General features: G+C 41.4%; 1 pseudogene across 1 annotated transcript; it reads left to right on the top strand.

The window, feature by feature from the left end:
• The first annotated feature begins 3973 nt into the window (after nucleotides 1-3973).
• On the top strand, nucleotides 3974-4701 carry LOC102813219 (annotated as a pseudogene). Its single transcript, XR_438687.1, has 2 exons — nucleotides 3974-4043; nucleotides 4167-4701. The product of XR_438687.1 is annotated as a ferritin heavy chain-like (transcript).
• Nucleotides 4702-5138: the final 437 nt, after the last annotated feature.

The raw sequence follows: 5138 nt of genomic DNA, 5'->3' as shown, positions 1-5138 counted from the left end.
GGATTGCTATGAGTCAGAACTGACTCGATGACACTGAACAGCAACAACAATAACATAGCCTGGTGAGGAATCCTGGTGTGGCACTGTAGTATAAAGCACCAGACCAAAATGCCGATTTGAACTGAAAGGTTGGTGGTTCAAGCCCCCCAGGCGCACTTCAGAAACTCTATACAGGGTTGCTGTGAGTCTGAACCGATTTGAGAGCACTTAACAACAACAACAACATAGCCTGGTGTGGCACTGTAGGATAAACACGCAACCGGAAGGTCGGTTTAAACTCAAGGGCACAAAGAGACAGCACCACTCAATGGCAGTTTGTTTTTTGTTTTTTTAATTGAGTCAAATATGTTGTTAATTGTCATCAAGTTGTTTCCAACTCATAGCAACCCTGTATAGGGTTTTGGAGGAGTGGCTGGTGAATTTGAACTGCTGACCTTACAGTTGAAACCAGCCTTGCGGTCCAGTGTTTATCGTACAGCGTCACCCCAGGACTCCTGTTCTGGAACATACTCTGCTTTCCGTTTCTATTTTTGTCCGTGTTGCTTCCTTGACTTGGAAGCTGCTCTCCTTTCTGCCCATTTAAGTTTTATCTTTAAAGGTGCAGATCCAGTCTTTGGTCCTCCAAGATCACCCCAGCTAGAAGTCACTTTTCTGCCAGATTCTCTCATTTAACCTTGGACCAGGTTGTTAGTTAGCTTTCATAGGTGTGTGTTGACTTCCCTAACTAGAGTTCTTAAGTACTTTGATGGAAAGGTGGGCTTTATAGAGTTCTGGGTTTTACTCCAAACAGCCTAGCATTGTCCTGTATTTACTATCTCTCCAATGTAGTGGTGTTAATATTTTCAAAGCTAAATATCTCTTTGTTCCCTTTTTATTGTTAACATTTTTTATATCTCCCACATGTGTTTAGTGCCTCATTGTTGAAATTTAAAACACAACATAATGACCCGAGCTTTTTGTGAGCATAAGGACCCTTTAGCATGAGTCCTACAGATGCTGAAAGGAGACAAGGACCTTTTCCCAGAGTCTACACAGAGAGAAAACCTCTCCCTAGAGCCAACACTCCGAAGTTGGACTTCTAGCCTCCTAAACTGCAAGAGAATACATTTCTCATTGTTAGAGCCATCCACTTGCGGACTTTCTGTTCTAGCAGCATTGGAGAACTCAGACAGCCTTCTTAAATGGTACTGAGGACCCCATCGAGCTTTTCTTTGTGGCACCCCATGTGTTCTGCAGCCCTACCTCATAGGACTGTGCTGAGGATTAAAAGAGATTGTTGTTGTTAAGGGTCGTGGAGTCAGTCAGCTCTGACTGATAGCTACCCTTTGACATAGGGTTTCTGAGGAGCACTGCACTTGGCAGTTAGAGATCTCGATCTTTCTTTCTTCTCCCCATGCCACCAGAAGCTAATTTTGATGTCAAAAACTTCACACAGATATTTGTTCATTAAATTATATAAAATATCATTGATAAATGTGTTCTGGTGTGGTACTGCAGGATGATAATGCACTGAACTGAAAGGTCAGTTTGAATCCCAAGGTGGGCGATACAAACTCACCAGCCATTCCTTGGAAACCCTATACAGGGTTGCTATGAGTCAGAAACCATTTGACGGCATGCTACAACAACAACATGAACATAAATAATACATTGTTATGAAAAACAGCTATTTTCTAAAAGAAAGTAGAAGAGAGCAGTACTGTTTTATATTTTTGCATATCTCTTTAATGGCTGACTTGATAGAAGATAGCTGGATTCTCATACCTGTTTTGACATTCTCTTTGAATATTTGGTTTGGGTGAAATATACATATATGAAGAAAATCTAGGCTCACACAGGTACATGGTTGGAAAAAACAAAAATCCCAAACCCACTGCCATCTCATCAATTCTGACACCTATTGACCCTGCAGGACAGAGGGGACCTGTCCCCTAGGGTTTTCAAGGCTATCATCTGTACAGAAACAGACTGCCTCATCTCTCTCCTGTAGAACAGCGGGTAAGTCTAAACTGCTGACCTTTTGGTTAGCAACTGAGCACTTAACCCCTGCACTACCCAGTCGCCTTCATTGTTAGAAAAGGGAGGGCTATTTTTCCCCCCAGCAGGAAAGGAGGGTTTTTTAGTAACCTTTCAGATAATGGGATATTCTTTAAAATGAAATCAAAACTCTAGTGGTAGTTTCTTAAAGGTTTCCTATAATGTGGAATCTGAAACATAGCAATGAACCTTTCATTCTCTGTTACATTGAAATCCATTGCTGTCTTGACTTTAAATGGGTCTTTTAGTCATGCATGGTTCTGCAACATCAAGCCTTGGTCATCTGGAAAATATTGGTTCACCAAATTATGTAGATCCTCCAAATGTGGACACATTTCATTATATAATTTAAAAAATTCACTTTTGTTGTTAACCATTGCTGATCTCATCAGATAAGTCTTTAGTGAGAAGCTGTCATGATCATGGTGGCAGGCACAAGTTTTTCGAAGTTCTAATTTTCACTTGAAAGCTTGAATTTTACCGTTGACAGCAAATACCATCAAAGGCTTTTCTTGCTGTAACAGGTTAACTTGGTTCTTTTCTGGAAAAATGTCTGCCAAATATCCCCGTTTGAATACTCACATTTTGTCATTTCTTCTTTCAAGTAAGCATGGTTCTCCAGCTAACTGTAATTATGGTATAAATGATTTTCTTCAAAACAGTTATTGTGCTTTGGTGTGCAGCAAAAGTGCCTTACGCGTTCTTTCTATTTCATCACACAGAATGGCAAAAGGATATATATTCAAGAATGGAGATTTAATGAAATTAATCCCTTTTGGTGTTTCATCAAGGATATTCTTAAGTGAAAATGGAATTTTCAGTGAAAAGCACAACGATTTCTTGTCTTGGTGGAGCTGGCGCTGAATCTTTTCAGGAGGTCACATATGATCAAGAACTCACAGCACTGAAGGAAGAAGCCCAAGCCGCCCTGAAGGCATTGGTGAAAAACAACGCATCAGGGATCGATGACATTTCAATCGAGATGTTTTAACAAATGGATGTCACACGGGAAACACTCACTCATCTATGTTAACAAATTGGGAAGACCTGGCCAATAGTCTGGAAGAGACCCATATGTGAAACCATTCCAAAGAAAGATGATACAATAGAAGGCAGGAAGTATCAAACAAGTAAAATTTTGCTGAAAATAATTAAAAAACAGTTGCAACAGTACATTGGCAGTGCTAATGTCAGATTGATCTGACTGAAAGCAGAGACTGCCAGAAAGATGCTTACGTGTGTTTTATAGGCTATGTAAAGGCATTTGACTGTGTGGATCATAACAAATCCTAGATAACATTGTGAAAAATAGGAATTTAATTGTGCACATGCAGAATCTGTACATAGACCAAGAGGCAGTCATTCTAATACAAACAAGGTGACATTGAATGTTTCAAAATCAGGAAAGCTATGTATCAGGGTTGTATCCTTTCACAATACTTATTCAGTCTGTATGCTGAGTAAAATAATCCAAGAAGCTAGACTACATGAGAAGAATGTGACATCAGGACTGGAGGAAGACGCATTAGCAATCTATGGGGACATGTAGCTGACACAATCTTGTTTGCTATAAGTGAAGAGGATTTGAAGCATTTAATGATGAAGATCAAAGACTATGTTATAGATTACACCTCAACACAAAGAGAGCAAAAATCCTCACAACTGAACCAATAAGCAACATTATGACAAATGGAGAAAAGACTGAAGTTGTCAAGGATTTAATTTTGCTTGAATCCACAATCAATGTTCATGAAAAACAGCAATAAAAAAATCAAACATGTTGGGCAAAGGACCTCTTTAAAGTACTAAAAAGCACAGATGTCGCTTTGAGGATTGTGGTGCATCTGACCCAAGCCATGGTATTTTCAGTACTCATATGCAATTGAAAGCTGGACAATGACTAAGTAAGACCTGGAAAAATGGATGCATTTGAGATATGGTGCTGGCGAAGAATGCTGGATATACTATGATCTTCCAGATGGATGCACTAATATGTCTTGGAAGAAGTACAGCTAGGATATGTTCTTCGCAGAGTCACTGAGGTCTCCTGCTTCAACAGTGTTTGAATGAACCGGCGCTTGCCAGCCTCCCTCAACCGGCCACTCCCCATCACCTTCCACCACCTCCAGCCAGCTGGGACCTTACTCTTGGATGCCCTAAGGTCCCCTTGGCTGCTCCAGCACAGGGCTTCCTGAAGCTCTACACCTCCTACATCTACCTGTCCATGTCTTACTACTTCAATCGCCACGATGTGGCTTTGAAGAATTTTGCCAAATATTATCTGCATCAGTCTCATAAGGAGTGGGAACATGCTGAGAAACTGATGAAGCTGCAGAACCAATGAGGTGGTCAAACCTTCCTGCAGGATATCAAGAAACCAGAACGGGAGGACTGGGAGAGCGGGCTGAAAGCAATGGAGTGTGCGCTGCAATTGGAAAAAAACGCGAATCAGTCGCTACTGGAGCTGCACAAACTGGCCACTGACAAGAACGACCCCCACTTGTGTGACTTCATTGAAACGCGTTACCTGAATGAGCAGGTGAAATCCATCAAAGAATTGGGTGACTATGTAACTAATTTGCGCAAGATGGGGCCCCGGCTTCTGGCCTGGCAGAATATCTCTTTGACAAGCACACCCTGGGAGACAGCGATGCAGAGAGCTGAGCTTTTGCCTGACTTCTCCATGGCCACAGGCGTGACTTCCTGGGCCACCAAGGCAGCCACATGCATGTTTGCTTTACTTTTACCTTTTCTACAAAATGTACCAAAACATCCTACTTCAGTTTTTTCATTTGTACTGTTCCTTCAGATTAAGTAGTTTGATATCCCTGCCAAAAAAGAAGTACAGCCAGTATGCTCCTTAGAAGCTGAGGAGAGTGGATGGCAAGATTTTGTGTCATGTCCTTTGAACATGTTATTGGAAATGACTGGTCCCTGGAGAAAGGCATCATTCTTGTTAAAGCAGAGAGTCAGCAAGAAAGAGGAAACCCCTTGACACAATGGATTGACACAGAGGCTGCAACAATGTCCTTGAACATAATAGCGAGGATTGTGAAGAGAACGCAGGAGCAGGCAGTGTTTTGTTCTATTGTATGCATGGT

This window comes from Chrysochloris asiatica, unplaced genomic scaffold (genome assembly GCF_000296735.1).
Source record: "Chrysochloris asiatica unplaced genomic scaffold, ChrAsi1.0 scaffold00018, whole genome shotgun sequence".
Taxonomy (NCBI): domain Eukaryota; kingdom Metazoa; phylum Chordata; class Mammalia; order Afrosoricida; family Chrysochloridae; genus Chrysochloris; species Chrysochloris asiatica.
The sequence above is the reverse complement of the archived record's forward strand: the minus strand, read 5'-3'. Positions and strand labels throughout refer to the sequence as shown.